The sequence below is a fragment of the Crocodylus siamensis genome, chromosome 3 (genome assembly GCF_052110815.1).
Source record: "Crocodylus siamensis isolate JL-2025a chromosome 3, ASM5211081v1, whole genome shotgun sequence".
Lineage (NCBI taxonomy): Eukaryota > Metazoa > Chordata > Crocodylia > Crocodylidae > Crocodylus > Crocodylus siamensis.
The window spans coordinates 39,170,372-39,194,792 of record NC_143397.1 but is presented as its reverse complement, the minus strand read 5'-3'; the positions used below and the strand labels follow the sequence as shown (position 1 = coordinate 39,194,792).

Here is a 24,421-nt window from a genome sequence, read left to right as displayed (position 1 = left end):
GGGATCAAGACCTGTCTGGACCTGTTAGTGATGCCCCTGTTGATGCATGACAGGGTGCAGTTGGCTCTGTCTATTGCTTCATTGCATTGGCGACTCATATTCATCCTGGAGTCAATCATGACTCCAAGATCCCTTTCTGCCTCTGTGCTGCTGAGAGGGTCAGCCCCCAACCTATAACCATAATGCTGGTTCCCTCTCCCCAGGTGCAGCACTCTGCACTTGTCCTTGTTGAACCGCATCCTGTTCAGGTCCGCCCACTTCTCTAACCCATCCAGGTCTGCCTGGATGCGGTCCCTGCCTGCCGGTGTATTCACTTTACCCCACAGCTTGGTGTCATCAGCGAACTTGAACAGGGTGCACTCCACACCCTCGTCCAGGTCGCTAATGAAGATGTTGAACAGCACCAGCCCAAGGACCGAGCCCTGGGGGACTCTGCTGCCCACACCCTCCCAAGTCGACATCAACCCATCCACCACCACCCTCTGGGTGCACCCCTGGAGCCAGTTTGCCACCCGTGTGACTGTGCATTCATCAATGCCGCAGTCCCTCAGCTTGTCCACCAGAATTGGGTGGGACAGTGTGTCAAAGGCCTTCTGGAAGTCCAAGAAGATGACATCAACATCCTCCTTCATATCTAAGCTCTTTGTTACCTGGTCATAGAAAGAGACCAAGTTAGTCAGGCAGGATCAGCCTGGCATGAACCCATGTTGGTTACCCCTCAACATCACTTCCCCTGCAGGGCTCTCACAAATGTGGCCCTTGGTAATTTTTTCAAAGACCTTCCCCAGGATGGAAGTGAGGCTGACTGGCCTGTAGTTGCCAGGCTGTTCCTTCCTCCCCTTCTTGAAAATAGGGACCACACTGGCCCTTTTCCAGTCCTCAGGGACTTGGCCTGAGCACCAGGAGTCCTCAAACAGCCATGCCAATGGCTCCGCAATGACACCAGACAATTCCCTCAGCACCCACGGATGAAGGTCATCCGGGCCTGCCGACTTTGACACATCTAAGCCCTCCAGGTAATCCTTAACTAGGTCTGAACTAACAGTCAGGGGACTCACATCCTTCCTGGGCCTCTCTACGCTATCACCTGAGAGCACCCCATTGTCAGTAGACATGAGCACAGAGGCAAAGAACTTGTTGAAGAGTTCTGCCTTCTCTCGCACGTCTGTCACCAACTGCCCTGCCCTGCCTTGTCGGGGTCTGATGTTACCCCAAGACTTCTTCTTGCTACCTATATACTTGAAGAAGGACTTTTTGTTATCCATAATCCCAGAAGCTAATCTAAACTCCAGCACTGCTTTAGCCTCCCTAACCAAATCCCTACAAGCTCAGGTCAGAGAGGTGTACTCCTCCTTTGTCCATGCCCCCTGTTTCCACCACCAGTATGCTTTTTTCTTTGCCCTCAGGCCAGCCTGGATATCCGCGATCAGCCATGAAGTTTTCTTGAACCCTTTTCCCACCTTTCTGCGCAGAGGAATAGGGTCCTGCTGTGCCCCAAGGATAGCCTCCTTGAGGAAGGACCACCTTTCCTGGACCCCCATACTAGCTACACCCTGGCCTCCGAGTGCCTCCCTGACTACTGCCCTGAGCACATCGAAGTTGCCTTTCCTAAAGTCAAGAATTTGCACTGTGCTAGTTACCCTCCCCACCTTTCTCTGAATAGCAAACTGGATCATTTCATGATCACTCTCCCCTAGCATCCCTTGTACTAACAAATCCCCCACCAGGTTGTCCCCAGAGGCTAACACCATATCCAGTATGGCATTTTCCCTAGTGGGGATGTATACCTCCTGCACGAGGTGTAGGTCCTGTACGCACATCAGGAACCTTCGTGAGTGGCTAGACCTGGCCGATTGCTCCTCCCAGTTGATGTCAGGGTAATTCATATCACCCATGACCACAACATCCTTTGCACGCATGGCCTCCCCCAGCTGCCTGGAGAATTCCAGATCCAGCTCTTCCTCCTGATGTGGTGGCCTGTAGTAAACCCCTACCACCACATCCCTCTCCCCCAGCCCTCCTTGAAGTTTGACCCACAGAGTCTCAGTTAAGCCTTCCTCTGGTCCCATTTGGAAGGCAGAACTGGTATACTGTTCCCTAACATAGAGCACAACCCCCCCACCTTTTTTCCCCTTCCTATCTCTTCTAAACAATCTGTAGTCCTCTATGTCTAATGCCCAGTCAAAAGTTTCATCCCACCATGTCTCCACTAGGCCAACCAGGTCAATTTTACTACTTGCAAGCAGGAGAGCAAGCTCTTACCTGGGCAGGTCCTATACCTGGTTGAGTTTTCTCTTGCTTCTGTGGATCCCCATCCCCCAACGAACTTAGTTTAGAGCCTGTTGGAGGAGGTCAACTAACCTGTAAGAAAACAAACTCTTACCTTTGGGGGAGAAATGGAGACCATCATGCCCCAGGAAGCCCTCTGATCTGAAGTGCGGGTCAAGGTCCAGGAAGCCAAATCTAGTGTGACGACACCAACTCCAGAGGTGCCGGTTCACCTCACGGATGCAGGCACTCTGCTACTGATGGCCTCCACTAATCGGGAGGAGGGATGAAAAGACCACCTGAGCCCCCAACTCTCTCAGCTTGGCCCCCAGAGCCCTGTAGTCATCCATGATCTGGTCCGGACTACTCCGGGCCTCATCATTGGTTCCCACATGATGAGGACCATAGGATAGTAGTTGGAAGGCCAGATGAGGTCAGTGATCTTCCCTGTGATGTCCCCAATCTTGGCTCCTGAGAGACAGTACACTTTTCATAGATTTCATAGACATTAGGGCTGGAAGGGACCTTGGGAGAACATCGAGTCCAGCCCCTGCCCAAAGGGCAGGAAGTCAGCTGGGGTCATAGGATCCCAGCAAGATAAACATCCAATTTACTCTTGAAGGTGTTCAATGTAGGTGCTTGAACCACCTCCGCTGGCAGACTGTTCCAGACCTTGGGGGCTCGGACAGTAAAGAAATTCTTCCTTATGTCCAGCCTGAAACGGTCTTGCAGGAGTTTGTGACCATTCGACTTAGTCATCCCTTGGGCGCTCTGGTGAACAAACGTTCCCCCAGATCCTGGTGGTCACCCCTGATAAACTTATAGGTGGCCATCAGATCACCCCTGAGCCTGCACTTTTCCAGGCTAAAGAGTCCCATGGCTCTCAGCCTATAATCATAAGATCTCTTTTCCTGACCTCTGATCATGCGCGTGGCTCTCCTCTGGACTCTCTCAAGCTTCTCCACATCCTTTTTGAATTGTGGAGCCCAAAACTGGACGCAGTACTCCAGCTGCAGCCTCACCAAGGCCGAGTACAAGGGGCGAATGACGTCCCGGGATTTGCTCGAGAAGCAGCTATGGATGCAAGCCAGCATTTTGGTCGCTTTACTAGCCGCAGCATCGCATTGGAGGCTCATGTTCATTTTGTGGTCAATGATGACCGCCAAGTCTCTTTCTTCTGTAGTGCGATCCAACGTAGCACTGCCGAGCCTATAAGGATGCTACAGGTTTTTCCTCCCAAGGTGGAGAACCTTGCATTTTTCGGTGTTAAACACCATGAGGTTCTCGTCTGCCCATTTGCTGAGCTTGTCCAGGTCATCCTGGCTCACCCACCTATCGTCTGGTGTGGATGCTTTGCCCCAAAGTTTGGTGTCATCAGCGAACTTGGCCAGTCCACTCCTGACTCCAATCTCCACATCATTAATGAAGATGTTGAACAATATGGGTCCAAGGACAGAGCCTTGAGGGACCCCACTGGTGACAGGGCACCACGATGAGTGACTGCCATCAATTACAACCCTCTGGGTCTGACCACGGAGCCAATTTCCCAGCCAGCGGATCGTGCTGGAGCCAAGGCCACAACTGGCCAGTTTGGCCAAGAGGTGATCATGGGATACCAGATCAAAAGATTTTTGAAGTCAAGATATATGACATCAATCTCTTCTCCCTCGTCCAGGTGATAGGTCACCTGGTCGTAGAAGGAAATGAGATTGGTCAAACAAGACCTACCCGCAACAAACCTGTGCTGGCTATCCCTTAGGATGTTAGCCTGGGCCAGTCCATCAAGGATGGCCTCCTTAATAAACTTTTCTAAGGTCTTCCCCAGGATAGAAGTCAGGCTAATGGGCCTGTAGTTAGCCGGATCCACTCTCCTCCCTTTCTTGAAGATCGGCACCACATTGGCCTTCTTCCAGTCTTCGGGCACTACACCAGAGTGCCAGGAGTTTTCAAAGATCTGTGCCGGGGCTGGGCTATGACGCCCACCAGCTCCATGAGTACCCTGGGGTGCAGATTGTCAGGGCCGGCTGACTTGAAGGTATCCAGCTTCTCAGGTGTTCCTTCATGAGGTCAGCATTTATGGAGGGTAGGGGATCCCCATCACCCAGATATCCCTGTCCCATAGCAGGCATGGGCGTCCCACGGGACTGATGAAAGACTGACACAAAGTACCTATTTAATAGGTTGGCTTTTTCCTGGGCATCAGTTGTCAGTTGTCCCATCTGGTTTAGCAGGGGTCCAACGTTGCCCTTGCTTTTCTCCGGCTCCCCACATATCTGAAAAAGGACTTTTTGTTGTCCTTGATGCTTGAAGCTAGTTGGAGTTCAGTTGCAGCCTTGGCTTTCCTGGTTTGCTCCCTGCAGGACCGGACCAGTGCAGAATAATCCTCCTTGGAGGTGAATCCCATCCTCCATCCTTTGTAGGCTTTCCTTTTTAGCTGTAGGAGGTCCGCTAAGTCCCTGGAGAGCCGGGGGGCTGCTGTGCCTTCTTGCTGCCTTTCCTCCATGTTGGAATAGATTTAGCTGATGCATTGAGGATCGCTTCCTTGAGAAGCAACCACTCTTCTTGAACTCCCATCTCCCTGGGGTCATGGTCCCTAAGGACCTGACCGACAAGCCTCTTGAGCTTGTCAAAGTCGGCTTTTCTGAAGTCAAGGACTTCTGTGTTGCTGACTGACTTGCCAGCTTTACGGCGCATGGTGAAGGTGATCAGCTCGTGGTCGCTGTCACCCAGCTTCCCATCAATCACTAGGTCACTGATTAGGTCATCCCCCATAGCTAGTACCAGGTTGAGCAGTGCTTTGCCTCTCATTGGCCCATAGACTTCTTGAGTCAGGTAGAGGTCATCCACGCACGAGAGAAAGCTTTGCGATCGCTCGGATTTTGCTGAGTGATCTTCCCACGAGATGTCCGGGTAATTGAAGTCACCCATGACAATCAAGGTCCTGGAGCAAGCGGCCTCAGTCAGTTCCCGGGCGAACTCCTGGTCAAGCTCAGGACTTTGAGTGGGAGGTCTGTAGTAGACTCCCACCGTTGTGTCCCCTGTGCCGTATTCCCCACGAATTTTTACCCAGAGGGTCTCTAGCTGTCCATGCCGGTCGCCAACATCAGCTTGCAGGGACATGTAGCTTTCCTTCACATAAAAAGCTACACCCCTGCCCCTTTTGTCAACACGATCCCTTCCTGTACAGGGTATAGCCCTCTATACCCGTGTTCCAGTCATGGGTGGAGTCCCACCAGGTCTCCGTTATCCTAATGATGTCATAATTCTTTGCACTGAGCAGGAGGATGAGCTCGTCCTGCTTGTTGCCCAGGCTCCTGGCTTTAGTGTACAGGCAGGCAAGTGTCCCCTTGGGGGCTCTTGCCTTGCCCACAGATTGTGCCAGGGCTGGGGCAGGGGTGGGCTCCCTTAAGTGCCTTGGTCTGCTGGCTTTGCAAGGGTTGCTCAGCGGGCCAGCAGTGGCAGTAGTCCCCCCATCCCCCAGCGGGCTTAGTTTAAAGCCCGGTGGAGCAGGTCAGCCAGCCTGGCTGAGAAGAGCCTCCACCCCAGGGGGGAGAGGTGGAGGCCATCTCTTCCCAGCAGCTCGCTGCCTCTCTCGCCAAAGAGCGGGCTGTGGTCATGGAAGCCAAAGCCTTCCCGATGACACCAGCTCCGCAGTCTTTGGTTCACTACATGGATCCTCCTCTCCCTCCTCAGCCCATAGCCCGAGACTGGGAGGATCGACGAAAACACCACCTGAACTCCCAGACCTCTAAGCCCCACTCCCAAATCCCTGTAGTGCCTCATGACCTGGCTGGGGGTGCTCCGAGCCGTGTCATTGGTGCCCACGTGAATAAGGAGCATGGGATAGTGGTCTGTGGGCCAGAGGAGCTCTGGGATCCTCTCCGCAATGTCTCGGATGTGGGCCCCCAGGAAGCAGCAGACTTTCCGGGCTAAGGGGTCAGGGCAGCAGATTGCCCCCTCAGTCCCCCGCAGGATGGAATCTCCCACAACAAACACCTTTCGTTTTGTCTTGGGGAGAGCGGGGGCAGTAGCTGTGGTTGAGCCTGGGTTGCCTGCAGGAGCTGGCAACTGAGCAGGCTCTGCTGGGGCTGCAAGAGGTGTGAACCTGTTGCTAAGCTCCGGCGAGGGAGGGGCCTTGGTGCGGCGGGCCTTAGGGCCCTTGACCACCTTGGTCCATGCCCCTGACTGGGCAGAGCGGGAGGTCCCAGAGTCCCCCTTAGTCCTGGAGGGAGACGGTGCTCTACCCTGCGTCTCCCCTGGGAGAAGGGCCCGGCAGTAGGAGTCTATCTCCTGCTTACAGTCCCTGATGGCACGCAGTCTCTGGACTGTGGCCAGTGCAGCTGCAGCAGTGTTGCATTCACACCACTGCCAAGCCAACCACTGCTTGTGCAAACTGGGCTGGGCTGTCATGCAGCTGCAGCCAGCTAGGAAGTGGGCTGGTCCTGCTATCCACCTGCCTTGGCTGGGGCTGAGTAGGCCTGGCTGCAGGAGCTGCTGAGGGTGGAGATGGAGGAGCCAGCCCAGACCATGAGGGCAGAGCCCTTCCCAAGTTGGCTCTGGTTCTGCCCCAGCCTGAGCCACAATTGTGGCAAGGATCCTGCCTCTATGGTCTGGCCCAGCCCCACCATCCTGGGCTGGGGAAGCTGGGGCTGGGGCTGGGGCTGAACCAGGCCAGACTATGGGCACTGGTGAGGGTGGGTGTGGAGGGGCTGGGCCCTTCCCAGCCAGATGCAGCTTGCTGGGGCCACAGGAGCTCTGTGCTCAGATTGCTCCCAGCTCCCCATACCCAGGTTGGCCCAGGCAGTCAGAGAGATGCTGAGGTGGGCAGGGCTCTTCCTCTCCTTCTATTCCCCTGCCATGGGGCCCGAGAGGGGGGAGGCTGTGTGCATAAGCAGCACTAGAAAATATTACTAGAAAATATTTGTGGGGGCTGGGTGGTGTGGCACACACCTGCCTGACCCCAGCCCTCCCTCCCCCAGAGTCATTCCAGTGCTGGCACACACTGGTGCTGTATGCATGGCAGCAGAGGAGCACACAGCAGCGGCACTGGGTGTAGTGCTGCAACAGCAGTGGTGCTGGAGTTGCTGTTGCTGTTGCTGGCTCGGTTGGGGATGGCTAATCTCCGTTAGCCCTGGCCTTCTGTTGCCTATGGCTTTGTACAGCACTGCCTTGGGGCTCAGGGCTGGAAGGGCGCAGCACTGGGCCCTGCTGTGGGATAGGGGGGTAAACCTGTGCTCCTGGCTCCCCACGCCCAGGCTGGGCTGGGCTGTTAGGGAGCCACTGCAGTAGGCATGGCTCTCCCCTTCCTCCTCCCCTGCCACCAATGGAGGTCAGGTCTGGCCATGTCCCTGCTCTCACTGCTTGGTGCCAGCTGGGAGCCAGGGTCTGGCTACACTTCCTCTCCCCTTCCCATCCAAAAAGCCTGGTACGGGCTGCTTCCCCTTGCCTCCTCCAGGCACACATGGTCTGGGGTACCTGCAGGCCAGGGTGGGGTTTTAAACCCCTCCCCAATCAGACTCAGGCCTGCCAGAGCCTGGCCATGCACCCCACTGCACCCCCAGCTCAGCTTCCCTTAGCCATTGCAGAAGAGAAGGCAGGGCTCACTCTAGCACCCCATGGCTTCTGGCCTGAACCACTGCAGGCATGTGCCTGCATTTCTGGAATCAAAAGGGAATGTTGATTCACTTGCAAATTGATCCAATTTGCACAGGTTAAACTAACCTGCAAAGATCGAATCAATTCAGGCTCGGGCTTTTTAAATGTCTGTACTTAGCCTCAAAGGTACCAGGTACTGTCACAAGCAACTCTGCAATCATTCTCGGTGCAAAAGTAACTCCCATTTCATATGGGAAGCCTGTTCAGAATATTAAACAAGCCTGTCATTGGAAATGGATTGAGCAATTGAACTCAAGGTTCTTTATGCTAAATGTTTTAGGTATGTCTAAATGGTATACTATAGTGTACGTGAACTTAGCTCTGAACAAGCCATGATCAACGGGGATCATTGTATTCTGCTGCATAGACCCTCAGTTCTGCCTGTCAAAAGTACTGCATAGGCTTAGTACTTATATTGGACCACAGCTATTTTGGACCAGAGGCTGATCTCATTGTTCATTGATGTTAACCAACTAGCAGCAAAGAAGCAAATGCTGTGGTATATCTCACCAGTGGAAACACTACACAGACATATAGCTGCTACACAGTGGGAAAGAAAATCTGGGCATCACTGAATATTGTCTCTGTGAAAATTGTATGGTGGATAACATGAAAGACGCAGAACCAACATAAAATATCCTTAGGGAATAATGCCTGAGCCATACTGCCTCACAGACCTAGTCATTTGTGCAAAAACAGACCTCAAAGCAGACTTTGCATAGCAGTAGTATCTACTACTAATTATTTACATGAGTTAACTATTTCACAGAAACCAGAATTAATGCCCTTTTCAGAAATCCTTCTGTTCCTATATGCATGAGAGATATCTGCTTTTCGTGACAGTAGTGGGTTTCTCCACTTGTTACAGATAGCACTACAAAGGAGGCATTTTGCCCTGAGAATAAAGAAACAATATGTTTGCTCCTGATTTTTTCCTCTATCAAGGCACATATTTCTTCTTGATTTAAGAACCTACCACCACCACGAGTGAACTTTGTTCAAATCTACTGCAAGTCTGAAGTGTGAGACTACTTGAACATCAAGAATTACAACAGCATTTGTAAGGAGTTCATACCTTTAGGACCATAAGATTTATTAACAATACTGGCAGTCACAGAGGTTGCTTGCCATGATACAGACCAGTTGCATTCATGATAGATGGAGGTCAGTGGAGGGGAGTGGAATGGGTACTGTCATAGATCCTTCATCAAGTTTTCATTTGTCTGTAACTTACGGTTGTGGTAGCCTGTGGGGAAAGGATCTCATTTGAATGTTTATTTTTCCAGCTTGAAAGGCGCTGTTAATTAAACATTCATATGTTTTATACCTGAAAAAAGAGAAATTGCATGCTAGGGACTTGTAACTTGTATCACCAGCCTTTACTGTCAGTCATATATCCAAATTAAAATTAAACACATAGGAAATTGAAAAAGGCACAAAAGCTGGTTAGAAAGTACAGCAGTTCTTTGAAAATTCACAAGGAAAACAGAATACACATAGTACATATTATCCAAGGCATAATATCCTTGAATACTATTTCACTTCCCTGTTCAGCCTCTAAGTTCTGTTCACTACAAAAACAATTGTATGGAAGTAGAACTTTCATTAGACTGAGTGAAAACAAATCAATGGAACTATTCAGGGTGGTTGCAAAATTGGGCCCTTAAACTGCATACCACACACTAGTGACAAATAGATTAATTTACCTAATTGCTCAGCAGCCTCCAAAACAAATTGCAGTTGCATATGGCCAGTAGTCACTATGGTAAACGTCCCTGAATATTATGTATGTAACATCAAGACTAGAAGGCAGGACCCTCAGTAAACAAAATACTGTTCTCTCCTCCTTGAGTGCACAGAAATTTTCTTCAATAGTCATTTAACACAGAGCACACTAATACAAAACTTATCAAGCATTAACTGCACCCTGTTTTCCCTGAAAAAATAAGATGTTAAATATTCATATAAAACAATAATTTTCCTTCCAAATTTCTTCTAATCATGAATGTGATGTAAGATATTAAAACCCAAGGTAAGGTTTCTCACATTATTTCAAAATTCTTAGAAGACACTCTTATTCTATAAACAAGCCTTCCACTGGTGAATACACATAGATTTCATAGACATTAGGGCTGGAAGGGACCTCAGAAGATCATCGAGTCCAGCCCCCCACCCAAAGAGCAGGAAGTCAGCTGTGGTCATAGGATCCCAGCAAGATAAGTATCCAATTTACTCTTGAAGGTGTTCAATGTACACGTCAAACGCAGAACTGTATTAATCAATCTTTTCTCCTGGGGATGTAGAAGTCCTTGTCACTGAGAAGCCGATTCCAGTACAATTAATCTTATGTTGTCTACTACACCAGTCTTGAAGACAGCATGGATACTACAAATCTGTGGTTGAAGAAAACATTCCTTAGTAATTTCAAATAAGTTTCATGTATTGACAATTTCAGTTTTATACTTAACACATTTACCAAAGCCTTCTGTGTAATGAGCTTTTGGAACTAAAACCACAAACCACTATCACTTAAATTAAAGGGCTTCTGTTGACTAACAGGAAGTAGTAGGCTTTTTTCTTCACTAAAATTACTAAAGCAGGGCTACGCAACTGGCAGCCCACAGGCTGCATGTGGCCTGTGAGGGGTTAATTTCCAGCTCTCAGACTTTCACTTGGCTGCCCCTACCCCCACTGCTCTGGCTGCAGCAAAAGCTGTTGTCTCTGGGCTCCCCTTTCCTCTTCTGACTTCCACTTCCTGCCCTGGACTCAGAGGGCAGGGTGACCTGGCACAGTCCATGATGCCAGGGGGAACCTGACAGCCTGGGGCACCTATTCAGTGCAGTGCAACAGGGGAGTCTGAGCCTGAGGAGTTGCGGGAAAGTCTGGGGTGCCTGCATACACAGTTGCCCGGTGGAGCTGTGGCCTACACCAATGCAGTCCAGAGTGTTTGGAACCTGGTGATGTGGCCCACAGGGTGTGCAGGCCCCTACCATTTACCATGTGAACTACCTTGCACTAGAGGAAGACATGATCACACACACTGAGTCATCGAATTACATTGGCATCAATGTTATACACCCTCTTAATAACAGCTAAAAGGATCAAACTGTACCTGTTATCCTTATGGCTTTTGTTTGTTCATGCATTTCAGTTTATGGGCTTGAGTTTTCTGTTTACTGTTTACAACTGGTGGTTTGGGTGAGGCTATTAGGGGTTGGAGGAGGCCTCATAGGGGATCCATGGTGGCGTAGGGACCCCAGCACCAGAGCGGGCGCAGCATTTTTGGGATGCACTGACCCCAGCCCCAGAGCAAGGGGGGGGTGAGAAGCCCCAGAGTGAGACAAGGCTGCACAAAGCCCAGGGAGATCAAGGAGAGAGCCAAATTACAACAAGGTCCAGATCAAGCCACGTCAGTATAATCTGCGAGGCTTGGGCTGCGGTGTAGGGGAGGAAAAGGAGCTGCAGATAATGCCCTTTGACACCAGGGCAAATAAATGGGCAGCCTCCCACTAATTAACATCCATAATTAATTAAGATCAAGGCTTGGCAAGTGAAAAGGCAGGCGGTTGGCCCGTAACAGGAGGGCAGAGTCACTGATAGACAGACTCTAGTAGAGGCACTCCTGTCACAGTACTCCTGTTCTTTGCGCTAAATACAGACCTGGGACTGAGAAAACCCAGCCCTGGGGCTGCTTTTTTTACCCCCCACCCTACTCTGGGCTATTTTTTGCCTCTCCCAGCCCCTTATCCCCTCCGCGCCCCCAGCCAGCCAGCCCTCTCAACCCCCATCCCGCAAGCGCTTGGGGTGCAGCCACTTTTATCAGCATCACCACTGCTGGAGCCAAGCAAGTAAGTCCCAGTGGGGGAAGGCGCAGGAGGGATGGGGTCATAGGTTCACTGTGAGGGACCCCACCCCACCCATGGCTGACACCTCCCACCATCCCCCAGTGGGCCCCCAACCTCCCTGCCCCCCTCCATCCTGACTCCAATGATATTGGACAGCCATTTTGAATTGATTTAACCTCCCCTTAACACCCCCAAATATCTATACTTACCCCTAGTGACAATGCTTCATACTTTTCAGATTGCTGGGCTGAGCAATGAAGTCAGGATTCCCCATGACTTGTTCAGAGGAAACCCAGAAATAATAATAATTATGATTACTTCTCTTGCATTAGTGACTAAGGACCCCTTGAGGAAATCCTTGTGAAACAATGCAGTGCCATGCCATGCAGAGATGTCCAAGCTAGCTCTGAATAACCTAGTTTGGGCACCAAAGCAATTAGCTGAATTAGTGTGGCTAATATATCCAACATTTTGAGTACCTTTCCTTTCATTTTGAGTGCTTAGGGAGCTGTGCTGCTTTAAGCATACAAGTTAACTCAGACAGTGCTAGCTTGAGCACTCTGCACAGCACTGTGTTGTGCAACGTAGTTACTTGTTATGAGACCTGAGCCAGGTACAAGACTCCCAAAGTACAAAATACTGCACAGACTGAAAACATAAACAGTGTCCACTGCCTAGAAACTCACAACGGAACTCTAAGAGAATCAGAACAATGGATAATGTTCTAATTATTATTTGTATATAAATGGAACATGATTCAATCTTCAGTTGAACTAACAGTAATTCACTAATACTACTAATAATGGCAATTCAATAATAATTTACTACTAATATTTAATATGAATAATAGTGCTGTGATAAAGCAGCTGACATTTGCAATAATTATTATTGCATATGCTACATCTGGACCTACTGTACCCTATCGTACAGTGCTGGGACTAACTCTTAACATCAGAAAAATAAAGGTGTTTCACTAGCCTGCTCCAGGCCAATCAACTCCTCTGGCAAATATCCCCATCAATGGACAGGAACTGGAAAATGCTGAACAAATTGCGTATCTCATCAGCCATCTCCCAAAGAAGGCCAACATTCACAAGGAGATTCAGTATAGGATCTGATGTACCAGCTCTGCCTTTGGAAAACTGTATCATTGTGTGTTCAATGATCATGACATCAGGACTCAAACAAAGCTCCTATTACATAAGGTGTGGTAAGCCCAACTCTTCTCTATGAAGCTTGGGTGAACTACAGGGACCACCTGCAAAGCCTAAAACACCGTTACCAGTGCTACTTCCAGAAGATCCTTGGCATAAAGTAGGAGGATCATCATACAAATGCCAGTGACATCAGTAATGCTAACACCATCAGTATGGAAGCATTGATTATTCAACATCAGCTGCAGTGGACAGGGAACTGTGTGCACATGTCTGATGTACATTTACCAGAATAACTGCTGTACACCTAACTCAGCCAAAGACAAAGGCCATGCAGGGGCCAGAGGAAATGCTTCAAGGTGAACATTAGGTGTGCCACTGACATCACAAATTGGGAGAAAGTACCCTGGGACAGAGCTACATGGTGATGCCTTGTGAGCTATGGTACATCTTACTTTGAGGACAACTGTCTTGCTCTGGAGACAGAAAAACAACATAAATGGAAGAAAAGAAAACAAGACGGAGAAAATTGTGGAATGACCCTCCCTTTAACCACCACCTGTGGCATTTGCCAGACTCTATGGCTATAGGATCGGCCTTCTTAGCCATCAACAGATTCATTTACAACCCTCTACTGGACCCGTTGGAGTGAATCATCCTCAACTGTGAGAGATCACAGATGACTGCAAAGTTACAATACAGTCAACTCCAAAGCCTGCTGAAAATAACACAAAGTTTGGGGTCAGTAAAAGCTATATGTGCAGCTAGCATTTTCTAAAATGGATTGTGCCTTAATTTTTCCTATTTATATTGATGTAAATCTAGGGGAATTATGTTGAAGTTAGTGTAGTTGCAGTGGTTCAAAATGATAGGAAATGACAATTTGTCCAGTTGTATTTTAACTCCATAGTTTTTCTTCGCTCTGTGTAACTAAAACAGAAACTCCTGTATATAAATATGTCTGAGCTGTTCCTGTATCCAAGTAGAACCTGATCCTGCATTCTCTCCTGGATAGAAGAGAGAGATACAGAACCCTCATTCTAAATTGTTTTTCATTGGCGGTAGGGATAGTACATTGCCTTGGAAAATCTGTCTATGTATAACCTAACTCATTCCAGATATAATTGAATTAATGTGCATTAGTGACATCAATAGTTCTATGCCAGGAATAAATCTAGCCTTTTATTAATTAAGCTAGTGGCTAAGGGACTTCCTCCTTTACATTATGATTGTTGATTGTATTGATTTTCCTAGAATAATTTTCAATTATATTAAAAATATTTTTTAAAACCTTATCCTGGTTTATGTAGGAGGCTGTTTCCTGGACTAAACTGATGATATATATCAATTTTACTACCTGAAATGTATCTCAGAAACTGCATGTAAACTACATATTTGGCAGTAGGGAGCTTCTGTGTGTAATCTGTTTACATTCTGCCAGATATCTAAAGTGCACAATCTCATATCTGATTGACCTTTATCATGCCACATTCTGACTTGCTCCCCTGTGAATTGAAAAGCAGATCATACAGCAACTCCTAAGCTGCTTTGTGTAACCTCAATGACCTATTTCACTTAAATCCAACACAATAAGGATATATACTGATGTTACAGTTTGATCAGCCTAACTAGAATTAAGTCAATCTAAGTACCAATCTGTACTGACAGGGAGGCTAGTGTTGGCAGAGTACAGGATAGGGCTGTGGGCCCTGGCCATGGGGACGCAGGCTCACCCAATCTAGCCACTCCACAGAGGTCACCCAATTTTCGTCTGCCACGACTTGATGTTGAATGATACTTTATCAGGAGGTGGTCAGTTCCGCAGCAGATTGACTTGGATGCACTGGGATTGGTTCTTCTTTTGGGGATCCAACCTCCCATACACCCTGTCCATATGCCACCCAGATGTTACAGCATCTTGTCCTTGGGTCTAAGTGGGTGATGTCTTTCTTTCCTTTGAACTTGTGGGCTCATGGTTGCCTTGAGCCTGTCTCCAATATATGACAGCCACCTTGGCCACCAGTCACCCTGTTGGGGCATCATGCATGTGAGAGGACTAAAGAGTAGCACAAAAGAGGCAACTTGGTACTCAGGTAAGTCTCTCAGTCTTCTTGGCCTTGCAGCTTGTAGGTGGAGTCCTCCCACTGCAGCATAATTGGTTCTAGAGGGTGGTGGAGTTTCTTCCTCTTCATGCAGTGTCCATCCTCCCTTAACAAAAGAAGAAACTGGTAAGGACCCTGGTTAGGTTTGCCTCTCAGTGATGCAAGGGCCCCAGCCCAAGAGGCTTCAGCATCAGCCCCCAGCATCCCTTAGTGGGTATGATCACCTGAGTTGTGGACCTTTCTTGGCCCTAATCCAATATGCAGGCCTGGGTACAGGAGCACCCCAATGGACACCCTCTACACTCCTGATGCATAACGCACCCCCCCCCATGAATCCAGCAACTTCCCCTGCAGACCCATCAGCCCCCAATGATCCCAACAACCTCCTCAAGACAGGCCAACCCCCACCATGGAACTGCTAGCCCTGCTTGATCCTGCCCCCCGCCAAGCCTGACTTACTTAAATACTAGCACTAGCGAAAATCAGCACATGTAGGAACTTGTAAGGAGGAAGGCTCTGGGGCTGGAGGGGACACTGAGGAGGGAAATAATTCCCCTGTACTTATCTCAGGAGTGGAAATGTTTTCTGTGGGAGCATGAAGCAACATACCACATGCTCAAAGCAAATGCTCCCTTAGGACTGGTGGCCAGCAGACACAGAAGGGTACCTATGGCCCCAGAAAGGGGCAGCCTGAGAGATACCACATCATCCAGGGAGCAGAGACACCACTGGACTCTCCTGCCAGCACTGGCCTGCAACCTTTTGCAGTACAGAGGCGCTTGGCAAATGGTATTGGTGTTTGGAGTACCACTTCTGAGGGAAGCACCACTACTGAGGCATGGGGATTGTTTGCCTGAAGCTGATGGACCCACTGCCAAATAGGTGCTGGGAAAGGGGTTGGGGTTCCTAGGGGCTGATCTCCAGAGGAGCCAAAGGAGGGGATCTATAGAGACTGGGAGATTTCTGTTGTTGTTGTTCTTTTGTTTTTCTTCCTTTTTCCTGGTCCTGACTGTGGCATTTAATTGGATTGCCTAATTGAGGGCAGGGTCAATAAAGAATCCTTATTTAAAGGAACAGATAAGGCAGAGTGCCCATACAGGGCCCCAGTCCCTGGGACTGACTTGGGTTCCTGGTTTTGGGATTGTTGAAGCACAAACTCATCCTTGCAACCACTGCTGAAAGGGTGAAGTGGCCAAAAGGGGGCCTGTCTCCTGAAAAAAATCAGCAAAAAGTAACATTAAGGGTGTGGTAAGGCTGGGGTGTAGAGGAGGTGAAGCATCACAAAGAGATTACCTCTCCTGGATGGAAACCATCTCCTAGTGGAACCAACTCCTGAAGAGTTGAACAACCAAAGCAGATTTGTGGCAGGAAAACAACTAACAGTGGAGAGCAGTTGGGGAAGATAACATCAATGCCTCCCTAACCAAATGGCACATAGGAGAAAGACATCAACTAGATGGGGGCTGAGGCATTATAGCACCTATACATGACAGACCTGATCTAAAGCAAGCTGCATGATTATTAATTGGGTCCCAAACACATGTGCACATACGCCAAGCCTTTCACTTCATTTAGTTTACATATAGGACTACAGCTATGTGGATGCAGCAAGGAAGGAAGAAATTTGGAAAAATAGGTCTACTCATTTGTTTACACACTTCATTTATGTAATTTATATTTATGCTGAAGTACCATTTAAATTTCTAATTAGTCATTTGTACATACAAACACCTTTTTTATACATGGTTCTGGTGCAATAATAATGCACCGGATGCAAATAATGAAACAGACACAGCTACACTTGCTTTCTTCATGCTAAAGGGATCACTTTTGTAGGAAGGAACCACTCAGCATATAAAGATGCTGAATTGACATGCTGTGGCCTTCATTTTTGTGTACAAGTTCAGAACATCAGCATCAATTCGGTTTTGTAGTCATATTGGCTGCATCTAGATGAGCACAGATATACAGAATGTGGCACCACAGACCCATCTGCAGCACCATATGCCACACATACAGGAGTTTCCCAGGCTGCTTCCTTGCAGCGCAGGGGAATTTTTTTGAGCTTAGGAGATCCCAGGGTCAAAAAAATCCACATAAAAAAAAGGAGGGCAGCATATGTGGGAGCAGTGTACGCTGCCAAAAACTGGAGCCTGGCTGGCCAGAGCCACACTCTGGCTGCCAACCAGGCTCTCAGCTACAGGAGTGCCATGGCTACAGCTCCTCAAGGCCCCGGGACCAAGGTTCCCTCTAAGGTGCACACATGCATGGCTGTGCACAACTTAAAGTGTGGCTGCGCACAGCCTTTTCTAGGCTGTGCACCAGGAGAGGAGCTGAAGGTCAGCTCCTAGGTGGGAGGAGCTGTTGCCCGCCCCAAGTGAGGCTCTGGCAGCTCCGGGACACTGCTCCACTCCCCCGCATGGCCTTGGGGGGTGAGGAGCCACATGGCTTCAGGGCCAGGGAGAGGACCAGTGTCTCAGAGCTGGTGGATCCTCACTGAGGCAGGCACCAGCTCCTCCCCGAGGTGAGACAAGGCATGGATGGAGGCTGGCATTGGCTCTGCTGGCTCTGGGGAAATGCTCCACCCCCCGGCCCTGATGCAGGAGAGTGGAGCACTTCCCCAGAGCTGGCGGAGCCTTTGCCAGCCCATGGCTCCAGTCCCTGGCCCCCGGCCCCCAGCTCCAGCCCCCAGCTCCAGCCCCAGCCTCCAGCCCCAGCCTCCAGCCCCCAGCTCCAGCCCCAGCCTCCAGCCTCCAGCCCCCAGCTCCAGCCTCAGCCTCTGGCCCCAGTCCCAGCCTCTGGCCCCCAGCTCCAGCCCCAGCCTGCAGCCTCCAGCCCCAGTCCCAGCCTCTGGCCCCCAGCTCCAGCCTCCGGCCCCCAGCTCCAGCCTCAGCCTCCAGCCCCCAGCTCCAGCCCCAGCCTCCAGCCTCCAGCCCCCAGCTCCAGCCTCAGCCTCTGGCCCCAGCCCCAGCCTCCGGCCCCCAGCTCCAGCCTCTGGCCCCCAGCTCCAGCTTCCAGCCCCAGCCTCCAACCTCCAGTCCCCAGCTCCAGCCCCAGCCTCCAGCCTCCAGCCCCCAGCTCCCAGCCTCCGGCCCCAGCCTCTGGCCCCAGGCCCAGCCTCCGGCCCCCAACTCCAGCCTCCGGCCCCCAGCTCCAGCCCCAGCCTCCAGCCCCCAGCTCCAGCCCCAGCCTCCAGCTTCCAGCCCCCAGCTCCAGCCTCAGCCTCTGGCCCCAGCCCCAGCCTCCGGCCCCCAGCTCCAGCCTCCGGCCCCCAGCTCCCAGCCTCTGGCCCCAGCCTCTGGCCCCAGGCCCAGCCTCCGGCCCCCAACTCCAGCCTCCAGCCCCTGGCCCCAGCCTCCAGCCTCCATCCCCCAGCCTCAGCCTCCGGCCCCCCAGCTCCAGCCTCCAGCCTCTCTGCTTCAGCCTCCAGCCCCTGGCCACTGGCCTGAACCTCCAGCCCCCAGCAGTAAGTGTCCCACGCCGGACTGAGGCAGCGCACTCATGAACCAAGGCGGCGCGCTCACAAACTGCTACTTCTTAGAGGGAGCATTGCCCAGGACCCATGGTAAAGTCTTCTGGGGCCAGCACAGTTGCTGGCCCCAGCCAGCCTCTCCCACCCCACCCAGGGTAACCTGAGGGCACATGGCATGGATGTTCCCTGTGGAAAATTAGCAGTAGCATGAGGTGTGCCGCTGCTGCTTGTCCCTGGGGAAACACATCTGTGTTCATCTGGAAGTGACCATTATTTAGAGCCAGTAGTTTTAGCTACAAATAGTTTAGTCTTCACTTAATAATATTCATGGTTGTTATGCTGGTTTGTATTATTTTGAATACATTTGTGTTTAGCAAGCCTGCTCTAGATTGTTTAGTCAAAACAAGGTAAATGGTTGCTACAATTTTGCTTGAGCAAAACATCAGATCCTGTAAGAGTATAGGTTCAAAACCAGTTATGTCAATCAGATGTGTGGCTCTGATAATCCTTCTGTCACCGAGATCTATGTAAGTCAAATGAAAGAACATGTCAAGAGCTTTGAAATCACGAAGGTCAAAGTATACCAGATTTTTTTCATCTAAATCCTCTTATCACTAAAAAAGGAGTCTGCAGCATAATTTGAAAATTATTTAGTCTTATTCCTCCATTTCTTATTTTCTTTTGAAAAGTTCCTCAAGTATTCAGACAAGGTTCTTTGGGTGAATCTGATATCTTTTATTAGACCAACTTAAAAAGCTGGAAAACAATTATTAAGCAAGCTTTTGGGTTCAAAAACCCTTGTCTGCTTATGTCCTTAGACCAACACAGCTACAACCTACACCCCTGTAACCTCAAGTATTCAGATGTGCTTTCATAGATTCTTACCTGAGTGGCAAATTGATTCCTACTATTTAAAAGAGATCAGAGGCAGGTAAAGATTAAGTATAAATTACTAGTCCTTCTGCAACATGGAATCTTTTTCAGATAGATAGGTAATAACTATGTATGGTTGCATTCACCAAATATTTCATGAGGTTCTTGTTTCTTAAAGAAAATGATCAGGTTTCAATAGCTTAGTTGTGACCTTATCCAATGGAAAACGAGGTGCTAGTTCTGGCATGCTTAAGAACCTACCATTTAGTTCTAAAAGTTTTGTAAGAAAAGGGATAGATAATTATTCATTTCCACTGAAAAGCTTTGTAGAATATATGCTGAGGGCAGCAACAGCTGGTACTCATTACCAAAAAGGCCTCCTACCATGTGTACTGCTAACCCACTGAGTTAAGGTCAAGCTAAGTAGCATTTTTTCTGTGCATTCTTTAAAAACTTTTAAATAAAAGCACATTAGAAATGCAGTTATTTCTAGTGCCATTATGATTTTCCTGAGTGAAGGTAAGAGAGGTACTTTAGAAGACGTACATAGCCCTTTTTTAAATCCTCCTTTGTTTATGACTGAACAGGTCTTTCTTTTCTGTGTTATAACATGGGGTCTTAATTTCTCTGCCTTCTGAAGCTTTTCAAACCAATACTCACCACCTTTACGAACCTAGAGTTTCATACAGTCTGACCCTAATGTCACTCAGAAATCTCCACAATTTTGATGATGCTGTCTTTCTCTTTATATTACACAGAAGAAGTTGCTTATTCAATGTGCATGGCAGATAAACTGGATGGATCAGCTGACATCAGTACTGAACAGAACGTTCAAGTCTGTTTCAATGACAGAACAATTTTGGTATATTACAGGAGAAAACTAATGTTATTATCTCTACAGTATGTGCACAAACTCTTTTTCTTTAAATCAACGTAATATATCAAAATATGTCACTTCGTTATACTAATCACAAATAAGCGAGGATGATGGTCTAAAAAAGATTTTTTTTCTAAAATATTTTTTATTCTAGACACCAAAAATATGTATGATTTTAATTCAGTTACTTTTTTATTTTAAGGAATTGGTAACAGCCCATGAGTTCAGAAAGGTCACTTAAATTTAATTGCTGTTTTCTTTACAGTATATAACATGTGACACGCTGCTCTCTAGGTCAAAGATATATACATTGTGAGTATGGGACATGGAAGTATATTTTCCTACAGCTGTTTGAGCCCTGCCAGACTCTCAAATGGGAGTAAGGAATAACAAGCTGTATTGATGAAACTGAAAATTTTCAGATCTAATCAATCTGACCACTAACAGATTCTACACTGATGTTTCTTGTCTGACAGCAGGGTTGAAAAGGAAACCAGATTTCATCAGCACTATTTTTAGTACGTAATTTTTCTGCATTTCACTTTTCAAAGCCCTAGTTCTTCCCCCTTTCCCAAATTTAGACTGTCATGCCATAAAGCAGGAAGAAATATATTAATGTTACCCGAAAGTATGTATACGATTGGGGCTTATATCACTAATCATAGCTAAGTAATTGTAACAATTGATGGAATATAGGTCCACCAGGAGAGATGACCAGTGGTGAAAAAGTGTGGATAAATCTGTCATTTCCTTCTTGGACTATTTTGAAAAAGAACAGCTTTCTCTCATCTCTTAGACACTCTGTTCCAGCATGCTACACATTTTACATCCATGTGAAAAATCTTACACAGCTCAGGGTTTTTGATAAAAGGGTTTTCAAGTTTGAAAAAATATCATGAACAGCTTTCACACAGAGTACAAGATTTCACAGCAGCTGGTCCAATGTATTGCTAGCAGTTGCCTAGAATCTGTCATACAGCAATTAGCTATAGTATCTCGACTAATCAACACAGAAAAAAATACTCACATGATGAAGATCTTTACTGCATTTCTAAGTTTTCAAATCAATTGCACCTCTGATAACTATACAGGATTTTATGCTATTATCAGTGTGTTTCTTTTGTGGGTCCAAGTTGTTCTAAATGCAGCTTCTAATGTCTTAGATCATTCAGCTGTGACTAGGCTGGAAAATTAGTGTAAAGGGCTGGATGATGAACAAAGAAAATAATATCACTAAAATATGTACAGTAATATGTTCCACTAAGACAAATTAATTTTTTATGGAACTTAAAAAGAAAAACCTGCCACAATAGTGGAAATCTTTCAGAAGGGTAAGGTTGAAATGCACACAATACACAAAAAATAGAGAGGCTCACAGCACCCAAGATTTTTACCCCTATGAATCACCAAAAAAAGAAAGAAAATTAGTAAAACACTGGAACAGATTACCCAGAGTTGTGAAGTCTCCATCCTCGAGGTTTGGACTAGATGACCTCCTGAGGTCCCTTCCAACCGTCATTTTCTATGATTCTATGAAATTCAATCATTAAAAAATCATTTTTATAGTTACTCATCTAAAGGACAGGTAAGGGACAGGATGTCCTCTATTAATAGCAGAAAGTCCATCCTTTAAAATTCTGTTATGCTGGTTCATCATCATAAATCCTCAAAATTGCCTATGTTAGCAAGAGTAGCATAAAGATGAACCAACAAACCCTTGATCTTCCCCATATTGCAGGGAAAAAACAGTAAAATTCCCAATGATTCCTACCTTCAGAGAGGATATGGCATGAAAAGTCCGTATGTGGGACTGAATAAATACTATCTATCATTATTAGGGGTGTGAGAAGCAGGCAGTATTTGATTTGGATTCAGCCTAATCCCCATCCACCTCACTTTCTCAGTATTCATGGTTCACCTGGTACCTCGAGGTACATAGGAAAAAAACATATGAAGTTGTGTCTATGGCCAAATCATCGAATCTCTGAAAAGCATGGTAGGGAAATGAAACACCAAAGTGTAAACAATAATTGGGATTCTTTTTAAAGAAACTCTCACCCATTGACTCCTCAGTCTACATTTTCACTGACTGCCTGTCTTGTATGCATACCAGCCCAGCCTCTGGCTTCTTTGCTTTTCATTCCATCCAGGAAGAGCACACACCAACTGCAGAAACTTTCTTAGCCTGACAAAGGGTTTTTGAACCCGAAAACTTGCCTAATAATTTTTTTCCAACTATTTAAGTTGGTCTAATAAAAAATATCAGATTCACCCAAAGAACCGTGTCTGCCTATGTCCTTAGACCAACATGGCTGCAACCTACACCCCTATAGGCAATGGTGTTCATTTATTAAATATACCAGGAATAAACAAAATTTTGCTTTTGTTATAGGTCCAAACCCAGATTGTATATATTATATTATATATGTAGATGTAGTACTGATGTGTGCACATATACAAAAAAGAAAGGAAATTCTGAAAAAAATAGATTTCATATCATCCTTAACACCATTGCCCATAGGAAATATATATATATGACTGCATTATTTGTACCCCAAAATATTAAAGGAACGGATTGAGGAGTTTTCCAAAGCATTGATTTGATTTTCACAAATCTTAGGATTCTGGAGAAGTTCCAGAAAACTGAAGAAACCTGATATTGTGCCAATATTTACAAGAGTTTAAATGAGATTACATGGGAAACTAGACGGATTAGCCAGACCTTGATCCAAGGCAAAATAATGGAAAAGCTGTTATAGAACACAATCAGTAAACAGTTAAATGGTGAAAGCCAAAGGGTGAATGATGTCAATCGACATTGTATTATTTAAAATATGTTTTATCAAAGAAATGTGATGTTGTTTTTTATAAGATTACAAGTTTGTGTGATAAAGGTTGCTACATGGACCTTATATAGTTTGAGTGACTGCAGTATTGCTGCATGATAGTCTGTTTAAAAATAGTGTGATATAAAAATAGTATATCACTTTTTCTGTTTGGTTTGTGTGACCCTGCATAAAATGGAAACATAAATATTAAAACTGAAGTAACTTTGAGGGTGAAAGATCATGTTAAATAATTGTTAAAGCAAACTTTTATGAAAAATTCAAAAGCACATATTCCTCTGAAGGGTGAGTAAGTATGTGAACTATTAATTCATATATAATATAAATTTAAATTAGGTGTTAATTTTGTATTACATAGTTAATTGCATGCTAGGTTCTGAGTTAACATATAAATTGAAATTATGGACTGTATTCCCTCCCCAAGAAAAAAACTCATGGGAATGCAGAAAGCACTTTAAAATTATTATTCTCTTTCCTTTTTATTTGAAGATCAGGAAGCCTGTGATTGAGCCTTTTGTGACATTACTATATCTTCATTCTTCAAAGTATGGAAGGAAATTCAAGATCCAAAATTTCTAATAGTAGAAGTCAACAGAAAAAAATATAGAAGGAATATATGGAAGGAAATAATGGGTTAGGACAATTCCTGTAAACCCACATTGATGTAACTTAGAACACAAGTTCCCCACAGGCAGAATTGTCACCCAATCTAATATCCCTTTATATTATCAGAGAAATGTAAAGAGTACTTTGTATCAATGAAAACAAGACATATAATAGTATACCTTTCTTTACAATTCAGGTGTAATACTTCCCATGTCAAAACGGAAAAAAATCCCAAGGTCATCCCTGCCTCCCTCCCTTCCCATCCCTTCCCACCCCACCCCCCCAGCATAAGCAATATTTTTTTCACAAATAAACTCATTTAACAAAGTGATTTCAACAGTTACACCTTGCCTACCTTACTTATTTTTAACTCAACCATCATCAGTAGTCCTTAGGAAAAAAATAATGTTACAGGACCTTTCCTTAGAAATTACTAATACCTAATCATTTTTCATTCAGTTTTGATCTGAAGAATTGTTCATGGAAAATGAGCAGTACTTATAATAAGCAGAACACCAACAAGAGAGACTGCAAGAACTGGTGTAAGCCACACAATGATTTATGGGGAATTTTTGGCATCTGAGTCCTTGACAACTTCCAACTAAGACTGGAGACAAAATTAGAAGTAAGTTTGTTCCTTGCTGCTTCCTATAAATTAAAAAATACTTCTGGAAACCTATAAATTAGAGATGGTGAAGAAATTTTGAATTCTGCATTTTCTAG

General features: G+C 46.8%; 1 long non-coding RNA gene across 2 annotated transcripts; it reads right to left on the bottom strand.

The window, feature by feature from the left end:
• Nucleotides 1–9,014: 9,014 nt before the first annotated feature.
• On the bottom strand, nt 9,015–24,217 carry LOC149868218 (uncharacterized). Of its 2 annotated transcripts, none has more exons than XR_016440954.1 (3): nt 24,054–24,217; nt 14,656–15,130; nt 9,015–10,316 (listed from the first exon to the last, which is right to left on the bottom strand). It is a non-coding gene; the product is annotated as an uncharacterized LOC149868218 (long non-coding RNA). The 2 variants fall into 2 exon arrangements; XR_016440955.1 differs by lacking the exon at nt 24,054–24,217 and adding an exon at nt 21,274–21,407.
• Nucleotides 24,218–24,421: the final 204 nt, after the last annotated feature.